The following is a 9,343-nucleotide window of genomic DNA, read 5'->3' on the forward strand; positions in this document are numbered from 1 at the left end:
CATTCTTGACTCTTCTGTCTTACCCCCTAAATCTTATTAGCTGCTATTCTATCTCTAAAACTTCTCTCAAATCTACCCACTTCTCTTCATCACCACTGTCACTACCCAAGTTCAAGCCATTCTCATATCTCACCCATATCACTACCTCAGTCTTCTAATTGGTTGCCTTATCTCCTATATTAACACTCTCTACTATGTTCTCCCGGGTTATCACTAGGGTGTGTGTGTGTGTGTGTGTGTACACACAATACCTAAAATATGTCATTCCCTGCTTGTCTTAACCTGGTTTCCTCAGAAGGCAGAGAGTGAGACAAAAGCTAATATAAAAATAATATAAATGGCAATGTATTCCTAGGGAGCAAGAGTGAGTGGAAGGAAGAGAGAAAGAGGGAAAACCAACACAGGGATGCATAATAGACTTGGCCATCCCTGTGGGAAATCGGATGTTCTATCCTACAGGACCTACTGTGAAGGCTTGTGAAATACATCTCAGAACTGTCCACCCGAGGGGAGGAAGAGGGAAGAAGCATTTATTCATCAGAGCTTATTCCCAGTTAGTCAAGGATTGCCCCACAGGGCATTGATGGGTCCCTGTACTTCCCGGCTGCTCATGCATGAGTGCCTAGAGGTTTTCACAGAGAAGATTCGAGTCAGGAAACAAGAAGGGTGAGGCAGTCCTAGAGTGTTCCTGTATGAGGTTGGTCTAAGCCCTTGAGGAACTGCTTCCATGGTCATCAGGAATAACAGAAGAGGTCAAGAGAGTTTTTCTTGGAATTCAAGAGGGGTCTGATCCTGCTTCAAATGTGGATAAAGGCAAATGTCATTTATGGCTCAGCCTCTTTGGCTTCATTTCCCTGCCACACCCGCCTTTACAAAATGCACCCAAGCCACACTAGATTACTTTCAGTATTCTTGCAGTGCCAAGCTCCAGAGTACAGTTCTTCCTCTCTATCATGTCACTGATTAGACTTTATCAAAACTGACAGATCAATTAATGGAATTCTGTACCAGACCACAGTGTCTTGAAGAATAAGACCATGTCACCAATGTAGCCCCAGAGCCTCTTCAAAATCTGGCAAGTAAGTGTAGTTAAATGAATATTTGCTGATTGAATATATGAATTATTGAATGGAGGAATATAATGCATTGAAACTCTGTTGGTCTACCAGAGCTTAATCATTCTATTTCTAAACAAAGACAAGTCTGACTCGGCTTTTTGTTTCTCCTGTAACTTTTCTTCAATAGGAGAAGCCAACATAGATACCCTTTTAATTCCTCAGAGAAAAATTTTCTGTATGTAAAGGAGCTTCACTATAGATTGTGAGCCTTTGGGGGATAAGAAAAAACTACAAATATTAAATTTATTTTATTGTATTTTCAAAGAGCAAGTATCATTCATCTCACCTGAAATGTCCCAACCACATAATCAAATCCATCTAATACTCTTCCCAAACCAATCACAGAAAGCAGTGAAAGAAATATGTGATAAAATGTACAGGAAAGAAATCACAACTACCAAAGCAGGAAAGCCAGTTGACTGAAAACACATATATAATGTATTAGGCTACTCTTAGTGGTGGAGAAGAATTTCATTTTTGCTGGAATACTTCTGGACTCACATAAATATAAAAATAGAACATTGTGAAATAGCTTTTTGTAACTATTTTTAAAAATTATTGGGCTTTTAATATTTTTAAGTGGTTTTAAGTTTATAAGAAAATTAAGCGGAATGTACAGAGAATTCCCATGAATCCTCTTACACTCTACCCATCCCCCCCACCAGTTTCCCCTATTGTTAACATTTTGCGTTAGTGTGACACATTTGTTACAGCTAATTAGCCAATATGTATATTTTATTATTAATGAGAGTCCATGGTTTACTTTAAGGTTCATTCCTGTGCTGCACATTCTATAAGTTTTAATAAACGTATGACATTATATCCACCATTACAGTATCATACAGAATAGTTTCACCACCCTAAAAATCCCCTGTACTCTACCTATTCATTGCTCTCCCTCCCTCCCCAAAAGACCCTGGCAATCACTGATCTTTTACCTGTCTCCATGATTTTACCTTTTACAGAATGTCATATAGTTGCAATTATACAGGACGTGGTCTTTTCAGATTGCCTTATTTAGCTCAGAATATGCATTTAAGGTTCTTCCACGTCTTTTCGTGGCTTGATGGCTCATTCCTTTCTGTCACTGAATAAAATTTCGTTGTCTAGATACACCAGTCTTTTTATCCATTTACCTGTGGAAGGACATCTTGGATGCTTCCAAGTTTTGCCAATTATAAATAAAGCTGCTAAAAACATTCACGTGCAGGTTTTTGTGTGGACGTAAGTTTTCAACTCCTTTGGGTAAATACCAAGGAATGTGATTACCGAATCATATGTTAAGAGTATGCATAGCTTTGTAAGAAATTGCCAGACAGTCTTCCAAAGTGGTGTTTTGCATTCCCACCAGCAATGAATCAGAGTTCCTCTTGTTCCACATCCACTCCAGCCTTTGGTGTTGTCAGGCTTTTGGATTTTGGCCATTCTAATTGGTGGGTAGTGGCATCTCATTGATGTTTTAATTTACAAATCCCTAATGACATGTCATGTTGAACATCTTTTCATGTGCTTACTTGCCATCTGTAATATCTTCTTTGGTGAGGTGTCTGTTAAGATCTTTGACTCATTTTTTAATCAGATTGTTTGTTTTCTTCTTACTGAGTTTTGAGTTCTTTGTATATTTTCTATAGTAGTTCCTCATCAGATGTGTCTTTTGCAAATATTTTCTCCCCGTCTGTGGCTTGTCTTCTGAACCTCTTGACATGGTCCTTTTGCAGAGCAGAAGGTTTTAACTTTAATAAAGTACAACTTGTCAATTTTTTCTTTCATGGATCATACTTTTGGTGTTGTATCTAAAATTGTATTTATCATCACCAAACCTAAAGTCACCTAGATTTTTCCTATGTTATCTTCTCAGAGGTTTATAGTTTTTCATTTTACTTTTAGGTCTATGATCCATGGGTTAATCTGTGTGAAAAGTGAAAGGTCTGTGTCTAGATTTTTTTTTTTTTTTTTTTTTGCATGTAGATGTCCAGGTGTTCCAGTGCAATTTGTTTAACAGATTGTCCTTTCTCCATTAAACTGTCTTTGCCCCTTTTTCAAATATCAGCTGATTATATTTGTGTTGCTCTATTTCTGAACTCTTTATTCTGTTACCTTGATCTATTTGTCTATTCTTTCACCAGACCACGCTGTACTGATTACTCTAGATTTATACTAAGCCTTAATGTCAGGCATTATATCAGTTCTCCAACTTTGTTCTTCTTCAATATTGAGTTCGCTATTCTGGGTTTTTGTCTCTCCAGATCCACTTTAGAATCGGTTTTCAATACCCACAAATTATCTTGCTGAGATTTTGATTGGAATTATGTTGAATTTATAGATCAAGTTGAGAAGAACTGACATCTTGACAATGAGTGTTTCTACCCGTATACATGGATAATCTCCCTATTTATTTAGATCTTCATTGATTTCTTTCATCAGATTTTGAAATTTTTTCTCATATAGATATTATAGGTATTTTGTTACATTTACACCTTTTTGTTTGTTTGTTTGTTGCTAATGTACATGGTCTTGTGTTCTTTATTTCAAATTCCAGTCGTTCATTTGTGGTATAGCAGAAAGAAATTGACTTTTATTTATTAACCTAGTAACCTGCCATCTTGCTGTAATCACTTATTAGTTCCAGGAGTTTTTGTTGTTATTGTTTTGGGATTTCTACATAAACAATCATGTCATCTGTGAAAAAAGTTTTATTTCTTCTTTCCTAGTCTGTATATCTTTTATTTCTTTCTCTTGTCTTGTTGCATTAGCTAAGACTTCCAAAACAGTGTAGAATAGTAGTGGTGATAGCAGATATTCTTGTCTTATTCCTGATTTTAGTGAGGAAACATCTAGTTGCTCATCATTAAGTATGATGTTAGCTGTAGGTTTTCCACAGATGTCCTTTATCAATTTGAGAAATATTGTACCCATTTTTGACAGTCATAATTTTAGTTATTTTTGATAGCTTTTGCACAAATAAATAATACAATTAAATTACTCTTTCTTATTTTAGAAAATTTAGGCAATGTCTCTTGACTACCCACTATATTATGAGACTATTAACTGTTTAACTATTAACAGAATTTAAATTCTGCCCTTCTTTCTCCTTCTCACCACCTTCCACCTTCTACCTGTTGAGCAGTATCTTTAGTTTTGTATTGTTAGGATTGATAACATTTATCTTATGTTCTGTGACCACACTTAAGTCTCTTTCTAAAAGCTTAAAATCAACAAACAGAGCATATATTATATGACTACTTTATTAATCCTCACTGCAGAAACAAGTAGTGTGATAAAATTACATTTCATTTTCTCTAGGTCCAAATTCATAACTCTCATGACACTCCAGGTACCACTTCTAGGTTCAATGATTTCTGTTTCATAACACCATCAACTGCTGAAAGACACTCATGATATTTCTTGGTTTCCTTCATATTTGCCATGATTTTGTCACACAGTCTGTTTTTTGGTTTGTTTTCCGTTTTTGGTGGAGATCCTAATTTTTTGTGAAAAGAAGAAATATACCCTTTCTTCACAAGTCACTAACATTATCTAGCCCCTTAGGCACTGTCTGTTATTTTGTTTTGTGTCTATTCTGTCCTTCATTCTTCTTGGAGCCCTCTGATTTCATTCCCAATATGGACTGATTGTTTAAGGACCTGCTTGAAAACTGTCATTCTAGAATAGTTATTCCAAGGCCTCCACGTGAATTCCACCATCTTGTCTATCAGAAATCTTTTGTCTTGGTATATTAGTTTTCTAGGGCGGCCATACAAGGTATGGTTTTTTATCTTATAGTTCTGGAGGCTGGGAGCCCAAGACCAGGGTGTTGGCAAGGTTGGCTCCTTCTGAGATTTGTGAGGGAAAATCTGTTCATGCCTCTCACCTATCATCGAGCATCCTTAGACATTCCTTAGCTTGTAGATAGTGTTCTCCCTGTGTCTTCACATCATCTTCCCTCTATGCCTGTCTGTCTCTGTGTTCAAATTTTCCTGTTTTAGAAGGACACAGTCATAATAGGATTACAGTCCACCCTAATGACCTCATCTTAACTTGATCACTGCAAAGACCTTATTTCCTAATAAGGTCACATTCATAGGTACTGGGGGATAGAACTACAAAACTGGGGGGCAGGCACACAATTCAAGTGACAACACTTCATATCTACACTCATTTTGCTGAATTATATCTGAAATGACTTCCTTAGAAAGGGTGCATGGGATATAAGTTTTCTGAGTCCTGGTGTGCCTAAAATGTATCTGTTTTGCCATGTTGCTTAATGGATAGTTTGTGTAAGAATGCTAGGTTTAGAATTATTGCCCATTAGAATTTCGAATGCATTGCTCCTTTTTCTCCTACCATTTCTGTTGGTGATTGAAAGCTCAATGTTACTTGACTCTCTATCCTTTGCAGAGGACCTAGTTTATCTATCTGGAAGTTTTTAGGAATCTTCTCTTTCTTTTGCGTTCTGACAAAAAAAATTCAGGACCATGTTTACAGGTGGGTCTTCTTTCAATTATTTGGTAGGAACTTGATAGACTCAAACAGAAAAGTAGTCTCTTCTGATCTCTGGGACAGTTTTTTGTATTATTTCTTTAAAATTCCTTCCGCTTGGTAATTGTTTCCCTATTTTTCTGGAATTCCTATCAGGTGAGTTGGCTTTCTTAGAATTATTCTCTGTATATCTTAGCTATCTCAAGTACTCAATCTCTTTGTTTTGTTTTTGTTATTGTTGTCTCTTTGTTTTGTTCACTCTCTTTGTTTTGTCCTCTATGTTGTAAGAAACTTCCTTTATATTCTAATCCTTCTTTAAATTTTTCATTTGGCATATGATTATACATGTAATAAATGTTCTAATTTGTTCCCTGATTGTTCTTTTCACCTAGCATTCTATTCCTCTACTCTGGGGGTACTACCTTCTCAAATCTTTCTCTGAAGTTTCTTTGTTTCTTCTAGAGACAGGTTTTCTGGGTTTTGTTTTTTTTGTTTTTTGTTTTTTTTAATCTTATTATTTCTTTATCTTGCCCTGCCTTTTAGCCTGTCCTTTCATGATGTTGACGGTCCTTGGATATTCATTCTATTTAAGACAAGAGAATGGAATAATTTCTGCCCGTAGCAGGGATGCGTTTCCTCTGTGGTTGTATGTGGGTCTGTTTTCTTACTTGGTCTCTCTCACTAATAGGAACACTGACTGGAAACTTTATGGATGTGTTCAGGACTTGTCTAAATGAAATGAAGCCTTCAAAGGGAACAGGCAGGTAGCAGGTCTTTAGCTGTGGAGGTTCCAGTGGCCAAAATGGGAGAACTTCACTCTGGGGGGGGGCCGACACCAAAAGTTCTAATTCCGCCTGTGTAGATACTTATATCTGATTAGAGAAGAATCCTTAGGTATTTTTAGACTGAGATTGATGCTTGATTCCTACACTGAGCTATGAGAACACAGATAAGGAAAGCAAAGAAATGGACTTGTCAGGAAGAAAGCATTAAGTTGCTCTGAAGACAGCCTTCTCAGTTAAGCCACTCTCCTCAGTCCCGACGCTTTTACCCCCACTGACTCTGCTCTGCCACAGCCTTAATCTCTTTTCCTTGTCAAAAAACTTCCATTCTCTTTTTATCTTTCAGAAGTTTGTTGAAATTTTCCTCCTATTCATGTTTCTCTTTCATTCTCTTCATGGCAGTAGGTGTTTTCTCTAACTATCTAATGGTGGTGGTACAGGGGAGAGTTTGAAGAGATTAAGGAAAAAGCTCCTCATCCCACTATCTTGAACCACCTTTATCTAGAAGTTTCACATTTGATATAACAAAGCTGCCAGTAGAGCATTTAAATAAAAAGGTTGATGATATCCAAAAAGAAAGGACTTGTGGTGTCTTCATACCTTGATTAACGGACATGTGAATATACACTTAAATAAATATACAAACACAGAGATGTGGCAGAACAGAAAGCCAGTTCTGAAGGGGAAGTTATGAAAACTGGTGTGTACTAGATAGAAAAATCTACAGATTTTTAAAAAGATGATACTGGGCAACAGGTTATACAACACACGATATTCTGACTGCAGAATCAGCGAGAAAGGAGAGAAACCTTGGTGCACCGTGGAGGAGCCAGGGTTTTAGGAAGCCTTCTGAGCTCCAGGACACTGCCCACCTCTGTCACCCAGAACGATCTGGGAGCCCGCCTTGCTTGTGACACCCTGTGGTCTCTGAAGAAGGGCTCCTCACCGCTGGGATCTCATTCCCTAACTTTCATGCATTCCCTCAACAGTTGCCAGAGGGATTTTCTCACTTGAACAATGGCTAAGCTCTAGGAGGCTGTGTATGTTCCAGCTTCTTAGGTGTGGCTTTAGCCCATGTGCAAAACGGCTTGGAAACCAGCTCAGGTTCACATGTGGACTGTAAGAGTCCAGAGATGTGGGAGGGGAGTGAAAAAGGAAAAGAGGAGGGAGATGTTCCCCATAAACAACTGGCAACGGTGCAGATTTAGGGCAGGTCTCTCTCATCTCTTACATTCTCGCCTCACACACTTTTATGTGTTCAAGTCGTCTTTTCTTCTTTAAAATACGTTGCCAACGTAATCCACTCTACTTGGTATTATTTAATGTTAGAGGCATTTGCATCCATAGTCATAAGAGCAGTGGATGAGCAGTTCTCTTCTTGTGTTCTCTTTAACAAGTGTAGTAGTTAAACTGCATTTTTCACATAAGTGAGGCGACATCTCAAAAAATCTAGGGTCTGAAATAGTTTAAATAACATTGAAATGATCTGGGGTTTTTTAAATTTTTATTTTATTGACGTATAGTTGATTTACAACATTGTGTTCATTTCTGCTGCACAGCAAAGTGATTCAGAAATACATATATTCTTATTAATTTCTTTTCCATTATAGTTTATCACAGGATATTGAATATAGTTCCCTGTGCTACACAGTAGGACCTTGTTGTTTAATGATTCTGTATATACTAGTTTGCATCTGCTATGAAATGATCTGTTTTTAAAAGTGAGCTATATAAAAGTCTTAGAGGAAAACATAGGCAGAACACTCTATGACATCAATCACAGCAAGATCCTTTTTGACCCACATCCTAGAGAAATGGAAATAAAAACAACCAAAAATAAAATGGGACCTAATGAAACTTAAAAGCTTTTGCACAGCAAAGGAAACCATAAACAAGACAAAAAGACAACCCTCAGAATGGGAGAAAATATTTGCAAATGAAGCAACTGACAAAGGATTAATCTCCAAAATATACAAGCAGCTCGTGCAGCTCAATATCAAAAACACAAACAACCCAATCCAAAAACGGGCAGAAGACCTAAATCAACATTTCTGCAAAGAAGATATACAGATTGCCAACAAACACATGAAAGGATGCTCAACATCACTAATCATTAGAGAAATGCAAATCAAAACTACAATGAGGTAGCACCTCACTCCTGTTAGAATGGGCATCATCAGAAAATCTACAAACAACAAATGCTGGAGAGGGTGTGGAGAAAAGGGAACCCTCTTGCACTGTTGGTGGGAATGTAAATTGATACAGCCACTATGGAGAACAGTATGGATGTTCCTTAAAAAACTAAAAATAGAACTACCATACGACCTAGCAATCCCAGTACTTGGCATATACCCTGAGAAAACCATAATTCAAAAAGAGTCATGTACCGCAATGTTCACTGCAGCTCTATTTACAATAGCCAGGGCATGGAAGCAACCTAAGTGTCCAATGACAGATGAATGGATAAAGAAGATGTGGCACATATATACAATGGAATATTGTTCGGCCATAAAAAGAAATGAAATTGAGTTATTTGTAGTGAGGTGGATGGACCTGGAGACTGTCATACAGAGTGAAGTAAGTCAGAAAGAGAAAAACAAATACCGTATGCTAACACATATATATGGAATCTAAAAAAAAAGAAAAAGTGGTTCTAAAGAACTTGGGGGCAGGACAGGAATAAAGACGCAGATGTAGAGAATGGACTTGAGGACACGGGGAGGGGGACGGGTAACCTGGGACGAAGTGAGAGAGTGGCATGGACATATACACACTACCAAATGTAAAATAGATAGCTAGTGGGAAGCAGCCGCATAGCACAGGGAGATCAGCTCGGTGCTTTGTGACCACCTAGAGGGGTGGGATAGGGAGGGTGGGAGGGAGACACAAGAGGGAGGGGATATGGGGATATATGCACACATACAGCTGATTCACTTTGTTATATAGCAGAAACTAACACACCAT

The sequence above is a fragment of the Balaenoptera musculus genome, chromosome 17 (assembly GCF_009873245.2).
Source record: "Balaenoptera musculus isolate JJ_BM4_2016_0621 chromosome 17, mBalMus1.pri.v3, whole genome shotgun sequence".
Taxonomy (NCBI): Eukaryota; Metazoa; Chordata; class Mammalia; order Artiodactyla; family Balaenopteridae; genus Balaenoptera; species Balaenoptera musculus.